This window comes from Opisthocomus hoazin, chromosome 3 (genome assembly GCF_030867145.1).
Source record: "Opisthocomus hoazin isolate bOpiHoa1 chromosome 3, bOpiHoa1.hap1, whole genome shotgun sequence".
Taxonomy (NCBI): Eukaryota; Metazoa; Chordata; class Aves; order Opisthocomiformes; family Opisthocomidae; genus Opisthocomus; species Opisthocomus hoazin.
The window spans coordinates 5,154,101-5,181,638 of NC_134416.1; the positions used below are offsets into that span (position 1 = coordinate 5,154,101).

The 27,538-nt window shown below is 46.7% G+C and overlaps 1 long non-coding RNA gene across 1 annotated transcript in view; it reads left to right on the plus strand.

Moving 5' to 3' along the window:
- Positions 1-21,845, plus strand: part of LOC142360718 (uncharacterized) — a 44,165-nt gene extending 22,320 nt beyond the window's left edge. Inside the window, exon 4 of the long non-coding RNA XR_012763310.1 lies at positions 21,558-21,845. This is a non-coding gene — a long non-coding RNA (uncharacterized LOC142360718). The remainder of the gene's footprint in view (positions 1-21,557) is intronic.
- Positions 21,846-27,538: the final 5,693 nt, after the last annotated feature.

Here is a 27,538-nt window from a genome sequence, read left to right on the forward strand (position 1 = left end):
AGAGCTGGATGCAGGACTCCAGGTGGGGTCTACCCAGAGCAGAGTAGAGGGGCCGAATCACCTCCCTCGACCTGCTGGCCACAATTGTCTTGATGCAGGCCAGGATACGGTTGGCCTTCTGGGCTGCAAGTGAACATTGGTGGCTCATGTCAAGCTTTTCATCCACCAATATCCCGAAGTCCTTCTCAGCAGAGCTGCTCTCAATCCCTTCATCCCCCAGCCTGTATTGATAGTGGGGGTTGCCCCAACACGTGTGCAGGACTTATGCCCTGATTGACTGACTTCCATATCTAAGGACCTCGGTAGTGGGGAAGATTATGGAGCAGTTAATCTTGAGTGCACTCACTGGGCATGTGAAGTACAACCAAGGAATCAGGCCCACCCAGCATGGCTTCATGAAAGGCAGGTCCTCCTTGACCAACCTGATCTCCTTCTATGACCAGGTGACCCACCAGCAGATGAGGGAAAGCCTGTGGATTTTATCTACCTGGACTTCAGTGAAGCCTTTGACACTGTCTCCCACAGCATTCTCCTAGAGAAGCTGGCGGCTCATGGCTTGGACAGATGTACTCTTCACTGGGTAAAAAATTGGCTGGATGGCTGAGCCCAGAGAGTGGTGGTGAATTAAGTTAAATCCAGTTGGTGGCTGGTCATGAGTGGTGTTCCCCAGGGCTCAGTTTTGGGTCCAATCTTGTTTAACATCTTTATCAATGATCTGGATGAGGGGATTGAGAGCTCCCTCAGTAAGTTTGCAGATGATACCAATTTGGGCGGGAGTGTCGATCTGCTCAAGGGTAGGAAGGCTCTGCAGAGGGATCTGGACAGACTGGATCGATGGGCCGAGGTCAACTGTATGAGGTTCAACAAGGCCAAGTGCCAAGTCCTGCACTTGGGTCACAACAGCCCCATGCAACACTATAGGCTTGGGGAAGAGTGGCTGGAAAGCTGCCCAGTGGAAAAGGACCTAGGAGTGCTGGTCAACAACCAGCTGAACATCAGCCAGCAGTGTGCCCAGGTGGCCAAGAAGGCCAAAGGCTTGGATCAGGAACAGTGTGGCCAGCAGGAGTAGGGAGATGATCGTGCCCCTGTACTCGGCACTGGTGAGGCCGCACCTCAAGTACTGTGTTCAGTTTTGGGCCCCTCACTACAAGAAGGACATTGAGGGGCTGTAGCATGTCCAGAGAAGAGCAGCGAGGCTGGTGAGGGGTCTGGAGAACAACTCATAAGGAGCAGCTGAGGGAGCTGGGGCTGTTTAGTCTGGAGAAGAGGCTGAGGGGGGACCTTATCGCTCTCTGCATCTACCTGACAGGAGGCTGTAGTGAGGTGGGTGTTGGTCTCTTATCGCAAGTAACTAGCGATAGTACAAGAGGAAATGGCCTCAAGTTGGCATCAGGGGAGGTTTAAATTGGATATTAGGAAAAATTTCTTTACTGAGTGGTCAGACGTTGGGACGGGCTGCCCAGGGCAGTGGAGGAGTCCCCATCCCTGGAGGTGTTCAAAAAACGTTTAGATGTGGCACTTCAGGACATGCTTTAGTAGGCCTGGTGGTGTTGGGTTGATGGTTGGACTTGATGATCGTAGAGGTCTTTTCCAACCTTAATGATTCTAAAGAAGCAAAATCACCAAGTGAAGCTTTTCCCACAATAGCAGTAGCAGCACCTACAGGATGTCCCTCCCCTCCCACCTGGATTCCCCAATGGTGCAGGAGTTTCCAGCCCTTTGGTAAGTATGCTTACAGGTGCTGTATTTTCTAGCGATCTCCCTATTTCCACAAAGGTGACATGAACTTCTTTTCAGCATTTTGCCTTCTGTCATATTTGACTGAAAACATATTTAAACATTATTAGCAAGAGGACGAAGGATGGGTGAAAATCCATCAAGTGCCGTGGTTCTGCAAGTCTCCGTAGAAAACCAATCAGAAAATAAGCAAGCATCAGAGGAGAGACGGGAAGACACAGCTCTCATCAGGCAGAATCAAAATGCTCTGATAGTGAAAAATAAGAACTGTCTCACTCTCTGTGAAGGTTTCTTTTTCCAGGCAGCACAGAACATCCAAAAACAACCTTTTCCTCTGGAATCCAGCACTGACTGGATTTTTTTGCTCAGCTTGCATGTATTGTTGCTGTAGGCAGGAAGCATGCCGGTCTTTGTGTGGTCTCCATGACAAAAAGCAAGAATAGATAGGTAGACTTGCAAAATCTGCTTTTGATTTCTCTGCGTAGAGAAAATAAATTCTGTAGAGGGGGCACAGAGAAGGGCTGACAGTTTACTGGAGGCAGCAAGAAAACCTCCTTTGGCTACGTTCCCAGTAGAAAAACATTCATTGTCGTCATGCTAGTTGTGTCACACACATCTGTACCTTTTTGTGCTTTTCAAGGAGTTATTAGTTGCTGCCACAGATGCAGCTCCTGTGGAACTAGCCTCCCTACTCTGCAGGCTTAATGTTTGCAAACAAATGCACAGTCATTTGTTTGTGCTCAGCTGCATGGACAATACAGACAGAGTTATGTGCAAACAACACCTCGCCTTGTAGGCAGCCAGTCACATGCCTAACATTAAGCGTAAGTCATGTGCAAACTCATCGCTGGCCCTTGGCCAAATCCCTGCTTACCCTCCCGTATACAAATATACAACATGAGGTGGCACTGATTACCTAAATCGAAACTCTCCGTTGTTTTGTTGAAGCAACAAACTGCAGCTCCTTTTGGTCTTTGCCAGCACACGGGTGGGAACAGCCATCTTGGTCCCAAATTACACGCAGAAGGCAGCACACTTGAGCTTCTTGCTACATTACTACAGCATCTTAATGACTTCTAACAACAGTTCAGAGTCCTCCTACCCAGGCCTCGCAGAGCCTGGCCCCATGGCCTAGTAGTTGTGGGTAGCAGGTGGCCTGAATTGCTCTCATGAACTCAGTATGCCATGTTATTCCATCTGTCACAGGCACCATAAGGTATGTCCGCCCTATATATTAAGCCTGCCGTGCAGGGTGAGCTGCCCAGCTGAGGCTGATGTCTGCTCATGAGTTCCTCCAGCCCCCTCATTTCTCTGTCTCCTGGATCACTGAGCAGAGCTGAGCTCAGGGATCAGCTCAGCCAGAGGAAGTAGCAGCTGAACAGCAGTTTGGAGCAGCTCAGTGCCATCCCAACCCACCCCACCAAGTTCTGAACCTGGGGTCTCCTAAATACTTTGACCCTTCGCTAAAGAGCAGTGTGCCCTGGGGATAGAGGTTTTACAGCATGATCAGCAGGCCCAGGTTTAATATGAGGCAAACGCAGCCATAGTAAGCTGGCGGGTGAAGTCTTTAAAGTTACAGCAAAAGTATAATTAAATATATGTAATTATATATATATTTAGACTTGGTTTAGGATATAGCCTAAAAAAAAAAGGTGGGTGTGATTCAGTGCGTTTTCCAAACTGTACATACGATTACCAGCACTCTGGGATTCAGGGAGGGCGAGACCTCACTAATAAAACTGCTTGCTGAGATCTGACTTTGAACCGTTTCTTGCTTGTAGTCAAGGTGCTGTTTGTGCATGGCCCAAATAGTGCAAGGGGGGCAATGCAGCAACCAGCTCCTCTCCCAGGAAGAATTGCCTCCAGGCTCCTGTGGGAGCAGAGATTGCTTGTACCCGTTGCTCAGCGGAGCACAAGAGTATCTGAGTGCCATCCCCTCACTTGACAGGCCTTGAGATGTGGTTTCGGTGGGTACTCACTGATTTAAGCATTCTGGCTAGAGGTTGTAGCACTTCAGATACGCTTTTTAACTTCAAAAAAGGCACATCTGACAGTGCAAATTAGTCACAGCTAAGGAAAACCTAAGAAAATGCATTAAAATTAGAGCAAAGACCTGGCTTCCAGGAGACACTAGTGTTTCCATTAGCTGCAAAATACGGATAAGATTTTGTGACTGTTTCCTACTTACATTTCGAGAGCCAGAGTTGCTGGATAATGCCTTCAACCAGAGGCTCGAGTGCTTCACACCCCAGTTGTTTTCCATGATTTTTGCACTAATCACTTCTTGAAAATTCAGTTCAAGCCCATGTTTATCTCTAATGTAGGGATGCTTTAGGAGTCTGAGGTATATTCTTCTTGCATCAGTCTATTTTTTATCACTACAAGGCTTTTCCTGCTGTGCGGGTCTGCAGTAAGGTCCTTGCTGTGAAATTCTTACCTTCTGAGGTACTGTAGAGGAGGAAACCTGAAGGGAAATGTCCCTTTTGCAGGTTGTGGGGAGGCCTTGTGAGCCAAGGCAGAGCCAGAATGCAGATGAGGTCAAAAGGATGCATGCTAGTGCCAGACGTGTCCACCTCTCACTGCTCGCGCCGCACGCTGCAGCTAGAGCAGGATATTTCACCAGGAAGGAAGTCACCTCCTCACCCCCGGTGGGATTTCCCCTGCTACGCAGATGGCTCTGGTGTGATGTGAAAGTCCCACCGCTTCCTAAGCAATTCTTCATCCCCCTCCTGTACCATCAGCAGCTGCTACCTCACTGCTGAGGCTGCTTTCAGGTTTTACAGAGAAATAGTTACAGCAAAGGGTGCTGGGCGACTGTATCAGCCTTGCCCAGGCAGCAGCATCCGTAGGATGAGCAAAGATCTGGCTAAAATAAAGAGATCTTAGGGCCTTTGGTTTACAATCCAGCTCTAGGGGTCTGCCAAGGAAGAATTTCGCAAGGTTATGTTCAGGACCGGTAATTAGACTGTATCCAGAGGCTTCCCAGAGAGGGAAAGAGGTGGTGGATTTTTCTTTCTTATTAAAGGGTAGGAGTTTGTTTTCTGACAGCTGGGCTGCATTTAAACAGCCTGGCAAAACCTTACATCAGTTTAAAGGTGCGCTTTACTACAAAGGGGTTTCTGCTACAAAAAAACCACTGGGGAAGTAGGCTGGTTTTTACTAAAATATTTTGAATTATCATTCTAGCAGAGGAAGCAAGAGAAAAGGCAAACTCAAAGTTTCACGTTGTCTTCCCCATAGAGAATAATCCACCACTGTCTATCACACGCGGTGTAGGTGGGTGGGAAAGGAGGAGGTGAGCTCCTACTGGACCAGGACATGGGAGACTTGGAAGGAAGATGGCAAGTTCTTTGATGTTACGGTGTACAGAGGCAATACTTAGCCAGCAGTAATGTCCCAACAGCACAAAATACCACAAAATCCTCATAACAAAGACAGAGCTGATTAGCCATGAAGAAACAATTACTTTAAAGGACAGATAAATGAAAGTTTCACCATTTACCTGAAGCCTCATATCATGAACACATTACTCAGAAGGAGAGCAAGGGATGGATCCCAGAGTGAAGGAAACGGACAATGCCAAAAACAGTTCTATGAAGATAAATCACCACAGAGGAAGAGCATGAATATTAATTTAGTAATGAATATTCATTTGTGTGTGCGTGCTCTTTAGGGCCTTGAGATAAATCCCTTTTGGGGTCCATCTACCAGAGTCCTGTGCAGTGCTGGGGAATTTGCTCCTGAAATTCAGGGCTGAAATCAGAAACTGTGTGGTCCTACACACAAGAAGCTACAGCTATATATACATAAAGTTTTACACTTTGGAGAGGTAGCAAGCAATGTCTGCAATAGCTTTCAGTTGCTTAAACTTTATAGTGAAGTAGACTGAAAATAGGAGGTGTGGGAAGTGGGCTGGACAAGGATGAATGATTCTGGACCAAACAGTCTGAGTAAGATGACTGAAAGCAAGGATTTGAGCTAGAGATCCTGAAAAGCCACTGGAACACAACAAGACCTGGGAAATTACCTTCCTCCAGATACGGCTGAGCATGACTATCCTTTCCTTTGCAGCTGAGATGACAGTTTCCTACCTGAGCTGTTGCTGTAAGCATGGTGGCTCCTTCCTATTTTGCCAATGTGTTTCTTTCCACCCGCCATGAACAATTCCCTGCTGGTAGCACCCTGCATCACCTCTCGCATGGCTTTCAGCCAGGCCTTGGAAGACGCAACACTCAATGCTTCTGGTTGTGAACTGACGCACAATGTGCAGAAACATATGGACTGTGCCGAGCTACGCGCCACACCAGCTGCCCCTACCTGCCATCCTTCTCCAGGCAGCGCCGGACCTCTTGCCTTTTGTTTGGTGGCCCTTTGGCATGCAGCCTCTTCCCGCTTCCCGTACTGCGGCGGGGAGTGATTTTTTTCTTCTCTTCAGATCTCTTCCCTTCCTCCCTCTGCATGGGTGTCGCTGCCCGTTCGCTGCAGCAGTACTGGATACCAGCACCGTGAGTAAAAGCTGGGAGACTACCAGCAGAGGAAATGCTTTGAAAATGAGATCTCCTACTTCTCTGCAGAGGAACAGGCTATTTTAGGACCCGATTGTGTTGGAGATATGGGCTGGGAAGGGTTTACTGCAGCTGCTAAAGGAAATGCTGTTGTGTCCAAAGCTTCCCAATAAGCAAGGCGATAGACATCGTGTAAAGAAACCCTCCAGGCTCATCGGTTCCTCTTTTCCCTCCTTGGCATGGCCTCTGGACTCAGAAGCAGTAGGCAGGGGTTTCTCCAACAACAGAGACCACTGCTGGTTTACACCAATGTAAGGGAGCAACCCCACCATTTGCACCCTCCTAGAAGAATGATGATTTCCACACAGGCTTCTAATTACAGGAGAAAGAAAGGGTTGTCCTACTGTCAGTCTGAGGGCAGCATGAAGGAGCAACGTAACAGGCAAAACTCCAGCAGTCCTGGGCTTCCAAGGAAATCACACCCCCTTGTCTGCCTGAGAGTCACTGATTGCCCCTCCAGCTGCAGCTCCCCAGCCATTTAAATGATGTAATATAATTGAACATGCTATGAAAGCAGCTACAGTGTGTATCAAAGCTCTGTTGGCTCTCACCAGAGATACTTCAGCCGAAACCTTCAGTTCTTAGATTTTCTCGTAAGCAGTCTGTTGGGACGGGCAGGCCACATACATTTGTCATCACCTGTATCTTTATTACATAGGTCCCATCTGCCAAGGCAGCAGCCTCTAGGATACAGCACCCAAAAGCAATCCCAGTAGCCTGACTTGGTGCAGATTTTTCTAAGATACATCTCCATGCAACAAGCAGGAGAAGCTGCAAGCTGTGCTGCAGAGCCCTGCAGACCTTTGTCCATCATCAATGCTGAACGATCGCGCTGAGAATTACCTGCAGATTTATCACCCTTCAGTGTAACTTGAGCAGAACATTGCTGTCTCTATTCTCACAGAGATTTACAGCTCATTCTGCCTAGAAACAGGGCTTTCTTCTTTTTTAATTGAGTGATCTGTCTTTTGGGGAAATATTTTATTTTGTGCTGTATGTTTCAAGGTCTTTGGCTGTGTCACTTCCACTTTATTTAGCTACCCTGTCATACCAGCCTTGTGTACTTCCCGTTCCACTATCTGTGGCAACCTTCATGGCTCCTACATTTATTTTTCCTTTTATGCATCTCCGCAATTCTTCCCAAACCAACTCTCCAGATGGGAATGTGGCCCTAAATTAGGACTTATCTACATGGGAGACTTTTCCAGAGAATTTGGAATAATTCCTCTCTGTGGAAAGACTTGCTGCAGCATACATGTGCACAGCTGGGAGTTACACCACTGAGCTGTCACAGTTCACTGTGTCTTTGTGCCACGATAAATTAGTACAAGCACTAACTCAGAAAAAGTCCTTGGCTATTACTGGAGAAAGATCAGTTAAGAACTCCATTCACTGTGTGGCCGCATCCAAAAAGCAAACATGTGTGAGGCTCTATAAAGGATGGGACGAAGGGTTATACAATGCAGTTACACAATGTATGTGATGATTGCTGTCATCAGAAGACTGCCTTCAGTGCTTGTCACTGTTTCAAAAATAAATAGCAGGACTGGGGAGTTCAGGGACAAGCAGAAGAAGGATTGGAGCCATTTATCTGGGAAGGATAAGATGTGATAAATCAAATAATGAACAGTCTAGGACATGTGGATTAAGAATGCCTGTTTTCCTTTTCATATAAGAAAAAAGTGTCATCTGAAGAGACGAGAAATAGCAAGTTACAATTTTACAGCAGAAGCACTTGCTCAACATAATTACAAACCACGGAGCTCTGGAATTTACTTAAAAAATGAGAAATCTTGATGTGGTAACAAGACTTATACAGTTGCAACACAGAAAGTTAAAAAAACAAAAGACCAACCAAAAACCAAAAAAAACCCAGAAGATAAATAAATGTTTCAGTATCTATTATATATAGGGGATTGATATTACACCATCAGGGAAAAAGAAATATCAGGGCTTGTTTCTACCCTCCACTGATGGCTCCATTAATGAATCCTCTGAGAAACAAGCTATCCCACCAAATGGTCATGCATCCAACTGGACAGTGATGTCTGTGTTCCTAAGGAACAATAATAGCACTGAAGGCAAAGGAGCTGCCTCTTATTTCCAGAAATGTGCAACGTCTGCCTATTGTGCCCTTGCTGATACTTAGCATCGCTGCAGACAATAGAACCACTGTTCAGAAACAGCTTTCAAAGATCCCAGTTCAGCCAGTGAAAAATATTAGGTCTGAAAGAGCTCAGATTTGGTGAACTTTCATCAGATCTGAATTCCAGCTCTGGTTGCCCTGGAAACACTGGGATGCTGAAGACACCTCATCTTGGGACAGCTTTGTCTGAGGGGTTTGCTCGGCACCGGGAGTCTTAGCCACTGCAACACTTGCCGAGACACCGATGAGGGCATCGATTTCACTCAGCAACTGCAGGGCAGGTCAAATTGCTCCTTCCTGGAATTAATATTTGTTCATATCCAGCCCAGACCTTTTGAGAAGATTTTTCTCAGTTCAAGTGCACATCTGTGCCATATAGCAGCTGCTCCTGGCTTTGAGTTCCTCCTTCCCCCAGGTGGGTGCAGACACTGTGTCTATTTGCCCTGACAAAGCAGCAGAGAGAGCTCTGGCAGTTCAAAGTGAATAGACTGCTGGCCACTGTATCACTATTTGCTACCAAGCATACAGCTGTTCTCCAGTTGCATTGCGAGATGGAGCCAGACTGACTATTCTTCTCATCACCATTACCAGTTTTCCACCAATCTTCTTGGCTGCCAGGCCTCCATGCTACGTGAAGCTGAGAAACTGCAGCATTTATAGATTTCAGTAGGAGTTACGTGTGCCTGGTACCACTCATACCAGGACCTTGTTTTATTCTGCTCTGCAGGATAGTATTTTGTGGGCAAGGTTCTCCCTCAATCCTAAGGTTTTACAAAACTCTAATAAAAAATTTACGCAAGCAGGATCTAAATCCTCGTGTTACGAGGCATTCTAGGAGTTAATCATAGAATCATTTAGGTTCGAAAAGACGCCTAAGATCGTCAAGTCCAACCATAAACATAACACTACCAACTCCACCACTAAAGTATGTCTCTAAGCACCACATCTATATGTCTTTTAAATACTTCCAGGGATGGTGAGTCAGCCACTTCCCTGGGCAGCCTGTTCCAGTGCCTGACAACCCTTTTGATTAAGAAGTTTTTCCTAATACCCAATCTAAATATCCCCGGCACAACTTGAGGCCATTTCTCTCATCTTTTTCTCATTTGGTGCTTGGGAAAAGATACTGACATCCACCTCACTACAACCTCCTTTCAGGTAGCTGTAGAGAGTGATAAGGTCCCCCCTCAGCCTCTTCTCCAGACTAAACAGCCCCAGTTCCCTCAGCCGCTCCTCATAAGACTTGTTCTCTAGACCCCTCACCAGCCTCGTTGCCCTTCTCTGGACATGCTCCAGCATCTCAGTGTCCTTCTTGTAGTGAGGGGCCCAAAACTGAACACAGGACTTGAGGTGTGGTCTCACCAGTGCCGAGTACAGGGGCATGATCACCTCCCTACTCCTGCTGGCCACACCATTCCTGATCCAAGCCAGGATGCCGTTGGCCTTCTTGGCCACCTGGGCACCCTGCTGGCTGATCCTCAGCTGGCTGTCGACCAACACCCCAAGGTCCTTTTCCACCGGCCAGCTCTCCAGCCACTCTTCCCCAAGCCTGTAGCGTTGCATGGGGCTGTTGTGACTCAAGTGCAGGACCCAACACAGAGCGTTGTTGAACCTTATACAGTTGGCCTCGGCTCATTGATCCAGCCTGTCCAGATCCCTCTGCAGAGCCTTCTTACCCTTGAGCAGATTGACACTCCCGCCCAACTTGGTATCATCTGCAAACTTAGTGAGGGAGCTCTCAATCCCCTCATCCAGGTCATTGATAAAGATATTAAATGGAACTGGCCCCAAAACTGAGCCCTAGGGAACACCACTCGTCACCGGCCACCAACTGGATTTAACTGCATTCACCACAACTTTTTGAGCCCAGCCATCCAGCCAGTTTTTTACCCAGCAAAGAGTATGTCCATCCAAGCCATGAGCCACCAGCTTCTCTAGGAGAATGCTGTGGGAGACACTGTCAAAGGCTTTACTGAAGTCCAGGTAGATAACATCCACAGGCTTTCCCTCATCCACTAAGCAGCTCGTCTTGTCATAAGAGATCAGATTAGTCAAGCAGAACCTACCTTTCTTAAACCCATGCTGACTGGGCTTGATTGCCTGGTTGTCCTGTGCATGGTGTGTGATGGCATTCAGGATGATCTACTGCAGAACCTTCCCCAGCACTGAGGTCAGGCTGACAGGCTGATGGTTCTCCAGATCCTCCTTCCAGCCCTTCTTGTAGAGGGTCATCACATTTGCTAACCTGCAGTCAGCTGGGACCTTCCCTGTTAGCCAGGACTGCTGATACGCGATTGAAAGTGGCTTGGTGAGCACTTCCACCAGCTCCCTCAGTACCCTTGGGTGGATCCCATCTGGCCCCATAGACTTGTGCATTTCTAAGGGGCATAGCAGGTTGCTAACCATTTCCCCTTGGATTATGGGGACTTCATTCTGCTCCTTGTCTGTGTCTTCCAGCTCAGCGGACTGGATACCCTGAGAACAATTGGTCTTACTGTTAAAGTCTGAGGCAAAGAGGCATGAAGTACCTCAGCCTTTTCCTTATTCTTTGTCTCTCTTGTTTCCCCATATGTCCTATAAAGGAAGGAGATTCTTCTTAGCCCTGCTTTTGTTGCTAATGTATTTATAGAAAAGTTTTATTGGCACTTACAGCAGTAGCGAAATTAAGTTCTAGTTGGGCTTTGACCCTTCTGATCTTCTCCCTGCATAGCCTTACAACATCCTTGTAGTTCTCCTGAGTTGCCTGCCCCTTCTTGCAAAGGTCACAAACTCTTTTTTTTCTTTTCCTGAGTTCCAGCCAAAGCTTTCTCTTCAGCCAGGCCGGTTGTCTTCCCCGCTGACTCAGCTGTTGGCACATAGGGATGGCCTGCCCTTGTGCCTCTTATTTTTCATTCTTCAAGAAAATCCAGCCTTCCTGGACTCGTTTGCCCTTCAGGACTGGCTCCTAAGGGACTCCATCAACCAGGCCCCCTAAACAGACCAAAGTCTGCCCTCCAGAAGTGCAAGGCAGCAGTTCTGCTAACACCCCTCCTTACTTCTACAAGAATCAAAAACTCAGTCATTTCATGATCACTGTGCCCAAGACAGCATAGCTGTAAAGGAGATCTACCTGCTGTGCTGGGCAGGAACATGTAGCTATTGCCCCCATCCCTTAAGTCGCTGTGTTCTGCCAGATGGGACGAGGATCAGAAATCCTCCATATCATGTGTCCTGTCCTCCTGACAGGCCTGTCCCAGGGATGGCAGGGTGCGGTTCCAGTAGTCCGTCTCTCCCTCAGACTCCCCGATACCCCTCAACCCACTCAGAATCACAGAATCACAGAACAGTAGGGGTTGGAAGGGACCTCTGTGGATCATCTAATCCAACCCCCCTGCTGAAGTAGAAAAAAGAAAATTCACTTCAAGAGCTCTTGAGCTCTATGGAAAACATCCTTAAAATCTGCCACCGAGCAGAGCATTCCTCTCCCCGGGCGCACCTCCCACGGGTGGGCTCACGGCTGCCCTCCAGTTCTGGCGTAGGGGCAGGGCCCACCCTGCAGCCGGCCCCAGGGCAGCAGCGCGTTCCCGACAGAGCCCCATCTGGGGAGCTGCATCAGCCACGGCGGGTGCAGAGTTCGGAGAGGACAGGTGTCTTCTTCCAGGTGCCATTGCTCCGTGCTCGAGCCAGCAGAGCTGCAGCGCCCTTCTACGTGTGTGCTGCAGCACATTCCCACGTTCCCAAGGGGTTCCGTTTATCGGTGTGGATCCTGCCACCACTGGAGCCACTCGCCTCACCACTGCAGAGCACTCAACAGCTCTGCTGTGGTAGTTAGCCAATGAACGTATGCCAGATCATGACTAGGACCCAACCATAACTGATATGTGCTAGTTTTTTAAAAGAAGCAAGTAGTTAATGACTACCATAATTAATGATGATAATTAGTGTTTTGTCTGGAGTGTCTTCCTCTTAAGAATCTCCCCAAACTTTTTCTGCACTGTTTTAATTGATGGCCCAGTTCTGTGAGGTACATGGTATCTATGACCACAGGCAAGTCATTCAGCAGCCCCTTAATTTCCACAGTAACAGAATGAGGTCAATAAGCACATCCTGTTTCACGGTCAGGAAGATCCTGTTTAAGACTACGGGATGTTCACCTCAGAAGAAGTTGGAGGCCGTATCAGTACCTTAGCAGACACCCACAGAGGAAACAGAGGTAGAGGGAAGCACCAGAGCTAGAAGCTTTACTGTCCTCCACACTTGCTGCCAGACCACACCAGTGGCATACCAGCTTGAGGCAACACAGTGTCAAAGTGGATTGTTCCTGTGGGCAAGGTTTCTACGGATACGTTTTTGGTAAACATTTTCAAGCTAAGTAGCCATTAGGACTAAACACAAGCTTTGCTTTAGATTTTTGTTTTCTCAAGCTATCCAATCCAAAATGGGATTCCTAGTTGCTTCCTTAGAAACCAGTCCATATGCCAGAAACATATTTAAGATCAATATGTATGAGGTAAACAACTCGAGATTAAAACGGATTCAAACAGTAGCCTGTGTCTACCTGATTTAGGGAAGAAAGCCACAGAATTTCCTCCATTTCTCTTAATTCTTTTACGTACATGGGAGGAAGCGTCTCTGGACTAGAAATCATGAAACTATCAGCTCTGCTGTGGGTTTATGGTCTGGGTAGAGATAGAAGCACTTACAGTTAAGTGAACGGTATGAAAAATAACTGCTTCTGAATATTTCTTTCCCATTTTAATCAATATGTTGCATGTAATAGTGGAAAAGTTAGTGTTTATATTTAATGTCTAAGTTCATAACTCAGCAAATTATAAAGTTCTTTTCAGGTAAAAGTGTTGACAGGGAGCACATTTCACATTCAGAATGAATGCCTAAGAAAAGATTCATTTTCAGACAAATACTCATGCCTGATCTTTCCTGCACTTGAATATGCAGGAAATGGAAACAGCATCACATTATTTCTCTGACTAGGTGGAAATTACACAGCCCTAATGTAGAATCAATTCACAGAATAAACCCTGTGAATACCTGCTGAGGAAATCAATATGAGAAAATAGTGAACTGAACATCGATTCTGCAAATAGTAAAGAAAAGAAAAAATAGTTTGTGTCTGTCCTGTTTTTGGTATCCCTGAAAAGTCTTGGCCTAAAAGCCAGTTGGGTGCCCAATCCCATCTAGATTAACAAATTAATTGAGAACTAAGTACAGAGGTTGTGGAGAAAGAAACAAAGAATTTCAAATAAAAGAAGAAGGGTGATGGAGGGAAGCTGGACAGTTAACAGATAAGCAGTAGCATGGATAGGTGAGGGGAGAAGTGTATCAAATGAAGGGACTGTTCAAAATAGGAAGAAGTGACGTGCAACTGCTGCACAAGTCCAGAAAAGGGCTACAAAGGTGATCAGAGGAATGGAGCATGTCTCCTACCAGGAAAGGCTGAGGGAGTTGGGCTTGTTTAGCCTGAAGAAGAGAAGGCTGAGAGGGGACATTATAAATGCTTTTAAAGATCTCAAGGGTGGGTGTCAGGAGAATGGGGCCAGCCTCTTTTCAGTGGTGCCCAGCAACAGGACAAGGGGCAACAGGCACAAACTGAGGCACATGAAGTTCCATCTGAACATGAGGAAGAACTTCTTCCCTCTGAGGGTGACAGAGCCCTGGCACAGGCTGCCCAGGGAGGTTGTGGATTCTCCTTCTCTGGAGATATTCAAGACCCGCCTGGACAAGGTCCTCTACAGCCTGCTGTAGGTGACCCTGCTTCAGCAGTGGTTTGGACTACATGATCCCCAGAAGTCCCTCCGACCCTGAACATTCTGTGATTCTGTGATTCTGTGAATAGAAGGAGGAAGTGGGATAGGGTTAAAAGCGGCAGGCAGAGAAAAAGTTCAACTTTTTTCTTTCTGATACAAGGTAGGACTACCAGCAGGGCGTACCCCATAAGAGAAAAACTGTCAGATGAAGAGGACAAAGACCTCTGAGAAGGTGGAGGGAGAAACATACCAGAAATAGAGCCAGATGTGAGCATTGAATGTGATGTCCTGTGTAGCACAGCCCTTACATTTCACTCTGCTACCTTCTCCCTTTTTGATGAATGGCAGATTTCCCTGAAGTGATGCAATCTGAATGACTCAAAGCATTGGAAAATGATCTTGGATAGCTGTGATCTTGTCAGTGATAGAGGAAGGATTCTAGGGATAGCATGACCAAAAGACGAGGAAAGGAGGAAGATGGTTGCAAGGAGTGAGAGTACACAGAGGTTATGGGAGGGGAGGGTCAGAAAGGAGTGAAACGTTAAAGATGAGGAGGAAAAGCAAAGTGTAAATAAAGTTTTGTGCGGGTGAGAGGAAGGGAGGAACGGAGTGGAAAAGGAGGAGGAAGAGACTGGATTCTAATGCAGCGTAGGATGACGTCAGAAAAACTGTGCGTTGATGCTGACAGAGCAACCAGTTTGCCCAGGCTAGAAATAGATAATTGATACCATCCTTTGGGAGCTGCTGTTCATCAAAGCCCTTTAGTATAACCCTAGTAAACCACCAGTCTCTCCTTGCCCTTAATTTGTTTTAATGGAACACTTTCCCTGCCTCTTCCTGTATTTTTTAGCAACTCCTTGCAATCTTTCTTTATCCTCAGCACTTTAAGCAAGTGATAAGTTGCTGGTAACCTTGTTTGCAATTTGCAGTCCATTAGAAGTTCAGTCAAAGGCAAGGGCAGCACTTGTGTGCGGGTTAAATTGTTGAGCAGATGTGCTTGATCTGAGCTTTGTCTTTGCCACCCAGGACAGGTGCCACTTAATCCTTATCAGCCAGCACTCACTGGTTTCTTGCTCTGCAGCTCTGGTGTCAGTGATGATGATAACCACCAAAATGGGGAAAACCCCCAAGTATTAGATTCACTAGAAGCACAGCAATAAACACAAGTTCACTGAGAAAAGCAAAGGGCAGGACAAGATGACCTGGACAGGCTGGAAAGTTGGGCAGAGAGGAACCTGATGAGGTTCAACAAGGGCAAGTGCAGGGTCCTGCACCTGGGGAGGAACAACCCCATGCATCAGTAGAGGCTTGCGGCGGACCTGCTGGAGAACAGCTCTGTGGAGAGGGACCTGGGTGTCCTGGTGGACGACAGGTTGACCATGAGCCAGCAGTGTGCCCTGGCTGCCAAGAAAGCCAATGGGATCCTGGGATGCATTAGGAGGAGTGTGGCCAGCAGGTCGAGGGAGGTTCTCCTTCCCCTCTACTCTGCCCTAGTGAGGCCCCATCTGGAGTACTCTGTCCAGATCTGGACTCCCCAGTTCAAGAAAGATGAGGAGCTACTGGAGAGAGTCCAGCGGAGGGCTACAAGGATGATGAGGGGACTGGAGCATCTCTCCTACGAGGAGAGGCTGAGGGAGCTGGGCTTGTTTGGACTGAAGAAGAGAAGGCTGTGAGGGGAGCTAATAAATGTTTATAAATATCTGAAGGGTGGGTGTCAGGAGGATGGGGCCAGACTCTTTTCAGTGGTGCCCAGCGACAGGACAAGGGGCAATGGACACAAACTGAAGCAGAGGAAGTTCCGTCTGAACATGAGGAAGAACTTCTTCCCTCTGAGGGTGACGGAGCACTGGAACAGGCTGCCCAGGGAGGTTGTGGAGTCTCCTTCTCTGGAGATATTCAAGACCCGCCTGGACAAGGTCCTGTGCAGCCTGCTGTAGGTGACCCTGCTTTGGCAGGGGGGTTGGACTAGATGACCCACAGAGGTCCCTTCCAACCCCTACCATTCTGTGATTCTGTGATGAGGCAGGGACATGACAAGTGAGCACTGATGATGTACTTACCGCACACATCAGCTGTCACTGAGTTGCAGGTTGCTGGGCTGATTCCCAACTCCTTTGTTTCACACTCACAAAAATGCCACTCAATGAAGGTGATGATTCTTGGTGCTCCAGTTCTCTCTTGTAGAGACACAACAATGATCTGCAAACTGTTCAATGCCAGGAAGCCTGCAGACCCAGGACTGTGCCCCTCTTCCCCAGAGCATGGGCCACACACCCAATCCTGCGACTGGGCTGGGAAAGAAAAATGGAGGTGGATGAGCAATAACGTTAAGAGATTTACACGAGAAAACACAGGGAACCACATCTCCACTGGGTACGGTGCTCTAATCGTATGTACAGCACAGTGTGACTCCAGGCAGAAACCTAACACCCTTCTCAGCCTTTCTGGTTTCCACCATTGTAGCACCGTTGCAGGACAGTTAAGCACTGCAAGGAGGCTCAAAAGAGTTCCAGAAGGAACAGGGCCAGCTCCTACATACTCTGAAAGAGATGCAGGATTTGTGCCTGTCACATGGGAAATGTCCTCCAAAACAGAATTTCTAGAAAAGCTGTGGCTCAGCACTACAGCTCCTTAGAGGTGACCTCTGTTCTTATCTGGCAAAGGAGAACGTTGACTCCCCAGCCCATATGGTCAGAGCCCTTCTGCATTTTATTTGTCTGTTGCTTCTTCCCCTGCCACAGTGTCTCAAGCACCTGAGCAGCCCAAGATTTGAGAGCAGCCCTGCGGATAAGAAGCCAACAATGTGCACTCACAGCCCAGAAGGCCAACTGTATTCTGGGCTACATCAAAAGCAGCGTGGCCAGCAGGTTGAGGGAGGGGATTGTGCCCCTCTACTCTGCTCTGGTGAGACCCCACCTGGAGTCCTGCATCCAGCTCTGGAGCCCCAAGCACAAGAAAGACATCGACCTGTTGGAGTGGGTCCAGAGGAGGGCCACAAAAATGATCCGAGGGCTGGAACCTCTCTTGTGAGGAAAGTTTGAGAGAGTTGGAGCTGTTCATCCTGGAGAAGAGAAGGCTGCAGGGAGACCTTATTGCGGCTTTTCAGTGTTTAAAGGGGGATTATAAGAAACATGAGAAAATCTTTTTAGCAAGGCCTGTTGTGACAGAACAAAGGGTAATGGTTTTAAACTAAAGGAGGGTAGATTTAGACTGGATATAAATAAGAAATTTTTTACCATGAGGGTGGTGAAACACTGGAACAGGTTGCCCAGAGAGGTAGTGGAGGCCCCATCCCTGGAAACATTCAAGGCCAGGTTGGACGGGGCTCTGAGCAGCCTGGTCTGGTTGAAGATGTCCCTGCTCCCTGCAGGGAGGTTGGTCTAGATGACCTCTAAAGGTCCCTTCCAACCCAACCCATTATACATTTTATAATTCTGTGATTCTGTGATTCTATGACCTCCAACGTTCCTGCACACATCTCAGCCAGAATGTCTTCTGATAAGTGTAATTTCTGTTTTACAGTCCAAGACTGGTGCCTTAAAATGGCACTTTCTGAGTGTTTGTGCTCCTGTTCATCTTTGTGCAAGTCCAGAGCTTTACGTGAACACAGGGGCTTCCTGCGCTTATACACTTATACATTGTTATGGGTTTGTGTTTATCCTGGCATTTATCCAGGCCAAACCAAAACAACATAGATCAGTGCTGGAGACTGCATCTTTGTACATTGAAAAGGTAAGGTCTGAAATAAAGTTAATAATCTGGGAAGTGACTCCTATTTCACAGAATCACAGAATGGCAGGGGTTGGAAGGGACCTCTGTGGGTCATCTAGTCCAACCCTCCTGCCAAAGCAGGGTCACCTACAGCAGGCTGTAGAGGACCGCGTCCAGGCGGGTCTTGAATATCTCCAGAGAAGGAGACTCCACAACCTCCCTGGGCAGCCTGTTCCAGTGCTCCGTCACCCTCAGAGGGAAGAAGTTCTTCCTCATGTTCAGACGGAACTTCCTCTGCTTCAGTTTGTGTCCATTGCCCCTTGTCCTGTCACTGGGCACTACTGAAAAGAGTTTGGCCCCATCCTCCTGACACCCCCCCTTCAGATATTTATAAGCATTTATTAGGTCCCCTCTCAGCCTTCTCTTCTTCAGGCTGAACAAGTCCAGCTCCCTCAGCCTCTCCTCGTAGCAGAGATTTCTCCCACTGCTGTGCAGTATGTTCATGCAACAGATGTACCAAACAAACCTAAGCATCTCCTATATTGTCAGCTGTTGTGTGTTTTAGAGTCCTGTAGCTCCACAATTTGCTCTTGTTTTTTCTTTAATTTGCTGGATGGAGGTGATGAAGATCAGCATACTAGGTGTAAACCCATCTGTCCTGGCAGAGTGGCTGGAGTTGCGCAGAGCCACAGAGCTGAGGATCATTGTAATCAGCTGGATGGGTGGTTCTGCCTGTGGCCAAATGGATTCCATATGTGAGATCGTCTGTCATGCAGAAGGCACCACCATTAGCTCCCTTTCTAAGAAGTCCTTCTGCTCTCCTAGATGAAATACACTGTCACTTACCCCGGCATGTTGACTTGCCATGATCGTGTCAGTATGGAGAGAGCTCTTCTTTGGTAACCTCCAAAATTACAATGCCCCGTTCAGTTGTGATTTTTTTAACGCAGATAGATAATGTTGCTATTTTATTAATTTTCTTGATGCAATTTTGAGCCTCTGCATGAAGATGATTCCAGTGTCCAGATACCTTTGAGAAACATCATCTTGGGTGAGGAGATTAGTCTGGGTTGAAGATATGCTGTACTTGTGCTTTTAATTTTAGGCTTACACCATTAACCAAAGAGCAACAAGCTGCCACCCTGCACATCTGTGTAATATGCTGGACAATCAATCTATTGCAGCCAACACCTTCATCCTCATTTCTCTTTTTACAAGGCATGGAGGTTCTCGTGCCCAGAGTTCCTCAGAGAAACTTATACGACGGTGGGCAAAGTAGCCACAGAAAGGGAGAATGTAAACTGGTCTCCGTGCCCCTGGGGGTGGGTCAGGTGTAACGAGTTTGAAGTGAAACAGAAGAGTTAAGTTAGTTAGACATGACAGAAATCTGTTTGATAGAGGAGAAGACAGTGGGTAGCTGCCTAGGAAGGCTGTGAAACCTCGAGCACTGGCAGTTTGTCCAGTCTGTTTCTCATCTCCCAGGAATTAGCTGAGGGCTAGCTCATCTGGATTTTTTACCAGCCAGTTTTTAAACTCTGCTTTCTGCTGTTATGTAGCAGCAGATGTTGAGATTCTGAATATTTTCCAAAGCTACCCAGTTATTATTAGGTATAATTAACACCAGAACCCTTAATCCATCAGCCTGCTTTAGGCTGCACCCAGTCCTATTCTGTGTTTACAAAATAAAACCTCACTGTGAAGATCACCTGTCTGAAAAGCAAGAAACAATCCTAGCTCCCAGTGTCTCAGAACAAATACTTGTAGAATATAGAAAGCATGGAATATTACTCAACACATAGGTCTTTGCCATAACAGCAGCACAACTTAACACCTACAAACTCTTCAAATTTATTAGTGCTGAATTAATTACCTGGCCATACATCTAAACTCAAACATTCAGGAAAGTGATTAATATTACTCAGAACTACCAGTTTATGGGTCATTGTCTGCAGTCAGGTTGTGGTCCTTCAATGAGATCCACATTTCCTGTGGCTGACAATGGATTATTCACATAGGATGTGCGGCACAACTGAGCTAAGGTTATGGAAGCCAACATATCTTCTGGAATGCGCCCAATCTGAGTCACATCGTTTGGTAAAGATAAAATTGCGTAATTCAGGGATATTTTTATGCACTTGCACTAAAGAAGCACTACGGTCATGCGCTCCAAAGAACAACAATGTGATAGGAACAGTCTTGGTTCATACTAGGATCTGGTTAAATAAATTAGAAGTACAGTGCAGTGTCTGGGAGGTTTCAGTTATGAAGCTATTTCAAGAAACCCATGAGGATTTCACTAAACTGTGCAGCTGCAGTGTTTGCAGGCAAACAGGATGCTGTTCTATCACCAAAGGAATAACAAACAATTCCAAAAGAGGGGGTAATTTAGTTAAAAATAGCACTTGAAATAATATACTAAGAATTCACGTCTTTTGTGATCATTCTACCTTTTTTATGCAGTGGAGAGCAAAATCCCCAAACTGCTAATGACTGCAAACGGTGTTCCCATAAGAGAAGAAACAAAAATTTGTAGATAACAGGCCGAAGGACAGTGAGGCGAGCACAGGCTCTAGGAAATAACATAAAAAGAAAAAAAAGCAACCGAATGTCTGAGATCATTGCTTTGTCTGCTTCCTAGGCCAGATCCTTGAGGTCTTAAATGCGGAGAAAAGAGTGCAATGCTCTAACCGCTGTGAAGGTGGTGACAATCAGCAGATGAGCTTATTCCCTGACTTGGGGCAGCCCGAGGACCAATCTCTGTTGTCTCTAAAAATTCTTCTGTGACAGCAGCCAAAGTAGATGCTTCAGGAAGAGGGTAAGGATCAGACACGGGAGACTCCCAGTTTGCAATCATTTGCAGTTCAGGGACTTCCTGAAAAGGTGGGCTCGGTGTATTAATAACCTGCAATCTCTCTCTGTCTTCTTTGAGAGGCTGCTTGAAGGGATGCTTTTGAAGCCGCAACAGCTTTTAGTTCCCACAACACACTGTGGCAGGAAGGTCCAAAGTTTAACTACAGGCATGAAGAGTCACTTCCTTCTGTTTGCTTTGAGCTTGTCCTCCGCTACTTAAAATTGCGGCTTCCTTATTCTTCTGTTGGGAAATGCAATGAAAAATTAATCACTTCACCTTCTCCATGACGTTCATGACGTTATACATTTATCCTGGTCATCTCTTAGATTGAAGAGATCAGCCTATTTAGTTCTTCCTTATATCGAGTAGTTCCATACTCCTATCATCCTTATTATTCTCATCTGAATCCTTTTAGCAATGCTGTTTCCTTTGTAAGTGAGAAGACCAGAGCTGCACGCAGGATGCAAGCTAGAAGAGCCATAGATTTATACAGTTGTGTAACAACGTTCTCTGTTTTGTTCTCTGTCCCTTGCTTGGCAATTCCTAATGTTTGATTCACTTTATTGACTGCTACTAAATGCTTAGCTGACGTTTTCATGAAACTATTACAACCCCAAGTGTTCACTCCTGGCTGGTAATGGCCAGCTCAGGGCCAACATGTGGGCTGAGGGCTGCTTTTTCCCTTGTCCATCAGTTCACTCTCCAGTCACTGAGATTCTGTGATTCTTCACAGTCTGTCCTCATCTTTAATATCCTGAGTAGTTTTGTATCATGACTAAACCTTGTTATTTCACTCTTTACAGATTTCCAGCTCATGCAGGAGTTTGCTGAGCAAACAGCACATATCTCCAGGGGACACCACTGCTGAGCAACCTCAGCCACAAGACCTGACCACGAGCTCCCACTCCCTGTTTCCTAGGTTTTCTATTCATTCCTTTTTTTATTCATCCAGGGACCTTCCCATTTACGCCTTGACTTTCCTTAAAAGCCTTTGATGAGAGATGCTGTCTGCAGCTCTCAGGAAATAAAAGCTGGTTATATCAACAGGATATCCTTTATCCAAAGGCTTGTTGACACCTTCAGAGAACTCCAGTGGGACCATATGGCAGGACTTCCCTTTATAAAAGCCATGCTGACTCTTCCACGGCACATCACATTTACCCACGTGTCCACTAATTCAAATTTTTCCGCTAGTTTCTACAAAGCAGCAGTACAATGCCAATCTGCGCTTAGCTTCTTGCACTGCTGGAAGAGCTGAGACCTCAGGTTAATCTGAAAGGCTGGGACAAAGGCGCTCCCACTGGGTCTGTATTTTCCAGACCGCAACTTTCAGGTGCCGGAAGAGCTGGAGTTGGGATATTTTTTCCAGAACTTCCTCTTAGTGTTTGTTGTTGTTTTTGGTCAGATATACAAGTGAGTGCACAATACTCGGAGAGCAGCATCATTTTCCCATGTCAGGGTTCCTCTACCTACCCCAAAACATTACAAGCAAAATTCCCTGCTGGAATCAATCCTCTCCGCATTGTCAGAACTGCAAGGTGAGCACTCGCAACGGGCAGGAAATGCCTCTTTCTCACCGTGTCCCCTAAAACCGGGGGTGGGAGTCCTGCCAAACGCGGGGAGGAAGCACCAGACAAGTTCATTGCTGCCAGCCGCCGGTTGCAGTCAGTCCCCAAGGGGAAGCGGTTATTTAGCGTGTGCTGAAATGATTCTGTGCCGTGAATCAGGAACACGTTTATAGCTCCCAGACAGCCAGACCTCCCCCTCCCTTTTAAGAGGGAAGTTCATGCAGGCAACAATCTGGCTTCATCAAATAAGCCAATATGAATTATTTCCTGATCACTTCAATGGAGATTTTTGGTTTTGGGGTTGCAGGTTCATCAATCAGTATATCTGCACTGGTTGCCTGGGAAAGCAGAGGACTGGCTAAATCATCTAACCAGTCTCATATCACTCTTCTTCTTGGGGCGGTGGGGTTATGACTTCTTCTTTAAATTTTGGAAAATGCTGAAAGCAAAATAAATGATGGAAAAAGAGCAGCTGCTAAACAGCTCAAGAAGGGCCTTCTGGTCATTTCCTCAAAAATAAACCACGGAAAGGTAAACAAGCATGCCTTCCCTCTCATGAGGAGTACATTTCATCTCTTTCTAGTTTTCAACAATTTTTGAGTAAAGTGGAACACCAGCACCTCTGAGCCTTGCATTGACTGCAGAGAGCTTTCTGGAGCCCTGAATTACCCGTAAGAACGTATTGCTTTAACTCTTTTCACAAAACCTGTTCCCATACACTGCACTGGGCTCACAGCACAAAGCTGACCTCTCCGAGAAGCTTGAAGAGGTGTAAAGGTTTTAGCAGACACCAGTAGGAACCAGCTATCACACTGCACAGTGACTCACGTTACAGAGTGCTGCTGGCAGGAGCACAGATGTGCAGGAAGCGAACCTTCGTCAGACTGAGTAATTGAGGTGAGCACAAGCGTGACACCTGAAGACACGTACATGCTGGGTGTGATGCATAAGGTTGTGTAACCCAGTGTGTCCTTACATAGATGGCCTCAGGGGCCTATATTATGGCTTCCCAGTACTTTGAATGTGAACCACAGTGTCGCCTGTCATGGAGAAGAACTTCCACTTGACTGCACCAAGGGAAGCGTGGCATGCTTGCTTGTCGTGCCTCCTGCCTCTCCCAGCAGCCCTGGGATGCTCTCAGATTACCAAATTAAGAAGCCTGTGGTTTTGTTCAGAAGATTCCTGAGATCACTCGCTATGAGGGAAGATGGGATCTGTAGACTGGCAGACCTCAGGATTCATTTTACTCTGCTGTGTATCCCGTTCCTTTAGGAAGAGCAGAGGTACTCTAAATCCCATCTGATTTACTCAGACTTTGAACACTTCGTTCCTATTGACTTCAGTGAGGAATATCCATATTCTGTAGGAAGTTTTGAACACAAGGCTCTGACATGTTTTGATTCAACCCCTTCCCAATACATCAAGTAAAGAAGTGACCATGAAGGGAAAATAAAGGACTTGGGAAAATCTTAAACAAAACCTCAAGCCTTATGAATTAAAAAACTAAAATCCATCTACAACTTTTGACTGTAGGTTAATGGTGATGACAGTAAAATAAGTAATTTCCATGCATTTTTTGGAATAAATGGCAAAGTCATTAAAATAACATGGACCACAGTCTAAAATACCAGTACAGGCACAGAATAGCTGCCATGAAAATGCCATAATAAATGGTCGTGGAATCTAAAATGTGAGTTGGCAGCAAAATTGCACCTTCATTGAAAACAATGATACAAAAATCTCCTTTTGCTAATTTATTTGTACTCTACTTCCAGAGAAACAGGAGCAATTAAAAGTCTTTAGTCTCTTCTAGGCACTCTTCTCAATCATCCCAAAGTTAGTATAACGGTACCAGTTATAAGGTGATACCTCAGAGAAATTGGTGCCTCGCCCATTTGTTCCAGAAGAAGATGCCCATGCAGGACAACTTCCTCGAAAATGTCCTAGAAGAACTTTCCAGCAGGCAAAAACCTAGGCAGTTTTGATAAGGAACTTGATAAATGAACCAACTGCCTTGTAGATCATGACTGTCCTACTTAGGAGAATATTGGATTAATCAGGTTTCCAATTTTAGACTTCTCTACTCCTGTGTTACTCAGTTTATGCTGGACCTGTACAAAGCATACATTGTCTGCACCGGTATATTGACAGCAATGGAGAAAGGAGAATTTGAAATATAGCTGCTACAATGATCTCCTGAGCCCAGCCTGCTCTGTTCTTCCAGATATCTATTGAGATAAGTCCCAATATGCAGAACAGTCTCTCCTCTTTGCAGTTCAAAAAGCTGTTCTTGTTCACTCAGACGCGAAAATCTACCCTGAAAGCCAGAAGCAGCAAAGGAAGTTCTCCTGTGGAAAACACACAGTGTACATGATGAAGAGTATACGAACTGCAATCACTCGGTCTCTGTTTGCTTCCAGCTCATGTTTGCTACTTTTTGCCTTTTGCTCACTACACAGTGAGGAATGTTCATATAAACACAAATTTGAAGGAAATGCCTAGGGAGTAGCTGTCTGCTACAGAAATGCACGTGGAGGTCATTTGTGAATATCCGCAAAGGAGAGCTTGTTCTGAATTAACTTCTCCAGCCAGAGAAGATCAATTTGACTTGTCATTCATGTGTCCAGTCAAAACTGATGGCACAGTTCAGTTTATCCAATCTGCCACGAGATGCTAATGGATAATTGATAAGCCATGACTTACTGATAAAAAAAATTATGTGAGAAACATGAAATAAATGCGATAATAATAATAACCTGCTCTGTTAGCTCCTGAAGAAGAAAAGAGATTGCATTTGTTGAACAAATTTCAGTACATCGCTTCTCACGCTGGTACTGAAGGGCAGCCACTACAGGATACGCAGCTCCATAGGAATCTGGGTAGCTGTGATTTTTATCACACAGTGGAGCCAACCTACCTTTAACCACAGCCAAGAAGGATGTCCGGCTCCCTGGTGCTGTCTCTGACCCTATCATGCATCCTGCAACTTCCATTTCCGCTCACCATTGTGTCCCTGATCCACACTGTGCCAGTCCAGGGAACTAAACCGGCATGGACTGCCCCCAGATTTTACGCCACAGAAGACGTTTTGCTGGTGTAATTCCCAGCGCCAGCACGCAGCAGGATCAGCACAATGGGTGTAATGGAAATGTGCAGCCTGGTGAGCATGGCCATCCTTTCCACCAACAGCTACCCATTAATTAGGATTAAAAATATGATAAAATCTCATACTCGGCATCCTAATACCACCATGCCATGCAGAGAACAGTGGATGCCAGGGAAGAAGAAAAGGGCTGTAAGGGGAAGAAGCACGCAGTCATGAATTGGAATTATTTTCTGCCATAAAATATGGCTCATAATATGAAATGTCTGTGAACCATCTCGAAACCTTGTGCTCTAGCAGTTAATCTTAAAAGTATTCCTTATGGCTTAACATCCCCTGAAAGTACACGAATGCCTCGCAGCACAGACTGACAGGCAGGGCTGCAGACCTGGAGAACTTGCCATCTAATTAGCGCTAGACAACACAAGGGCCGCCGTCAATAAAAGAGAAATGGAAGGGCACCCGGTGAAGCTCCTGACTGCAACAAGTACCAGCGTGTGGCTTACTCACGGGCATGATGCAGTGGTTTGCTAGACAGGGAGGAGGGAGAGCCTCCAATGTCTGTCTTTGGAGGGACCAGGGGAATATCTTCCCAAGGGAATACCTTGGAGAGGGAATACCTTCCCCTCTACACTGCCCTGGTGAGGCCCCATCTGGAGTACTCTGTCCAGTTCTGGGCTCCCCAGTTCAAGAAAGATGAGGAGCTACTGGAGAGAGTCCAGCGGAGGGCTACAAGGATGGTGAGGGGACTGGAACATCTCCCCTACGAGGAGAGGTTGAGGGAGCTGGGCTTGTTCAGCCTGGAGAAGAGAAGGCTGAGAGGGGACCTAATAAATGCTTCTAAATATCTGAAGGGTGGGTGTCAGGAGGATGGGGCCAAGCTCTTTTCAGTGGTGCCCAGTGACAGGACAAGGGGCAATGGGCACAAACTGAGGCACAGGAAGTTCCGTCTGAACATGAGGAAGAACTTCTTCCCTCTGAGGGTGATGGAGCACTGGAACAGGCTGCCCAGGGAGGTTGTGGAGTCTCCTTCTCTGGAGATATTCAAGACCCGCCTGGACGCGGTCCTGTGCAGCCTGCTGTAGGTGACCCTGCTTGGGCAGGAGGGTTGGACTAGATGACCCACAGAGGTCCCTTCCAACCCCTACTATTCTGTGATTCTGTGATTCTGTGATCTGGCCGATGCTGTTTTAAAGTTTTCTGTAAGTTTTTGGTATTGATTTGCCCCATGGAGGTACGTGGGGAAAGGGCAGTTATTAAGGAAGAATCTGAAGGAAAAGGCGCTGCAGTGCTTTCCCCGCTCTCAGCATGGCCTCGCCCTGCTGCAGGCGTTGATGCAGAAAGCAAGCGTACCGAAATAGCGTGCAGAAGTCAGAGGTGACAGGGACACATCTGCTGCCTGAAAAACTGACCTGGAGGGACAGGGAGGGCTGTGAGCAGCTGGATATGTGAGCGTGTATCATATCGATTAGTGAACGGGCTCCTCTAACTGTCAGAGTTACACGCAGTGTCAATACAAGTTACAGAGAAGCACTTCAGTTAAGAGAAAAAATAATAACAAAAAGACCTTTCTGTTCTTTAGAAACTCTGGCAGAAGGGCGCTATTTCTAAATCGCTGCCCACACTGAGTCATATTGATCGCACAAATCAGCTTGGCCTGAAGCAGAAAGTTCAGGAGCTGCCAATGGCAAAGCCAGCTGCAGGTATGAGCTGATGAGAGGTTCCCAGTCCCACAGAGTTAGGCTGGTCCCATCACGGATGGGAAGGGTCTAAAGAAAAGCTGGGGTGTGGGAAGCAGGTGCATTGGGTGACCTGCTTCCGTCGGACATGGTGCTCAGCCAAGGCCTTTGCATGGCGATGCAGAACACCTCTGGGGGAGCAGCGCGGCCTAATCACATATATAACAGACATCGTGCAGCCTTTAAATGCCACGTCTCCCTCCACAGGCTGCTGGGTCGATGGCGTTATTGTGCTCCAAGCGGTACAGCAGGAGACAACGCGATGCAGATACATTTTTACATTCAACTCATCGCACAAAATAGGAGGCTTGCTGCCATTTCCAGGGATGACAATGAAATTCGATTAAACTCCCTAACCTATGCTCGAAGAGAAA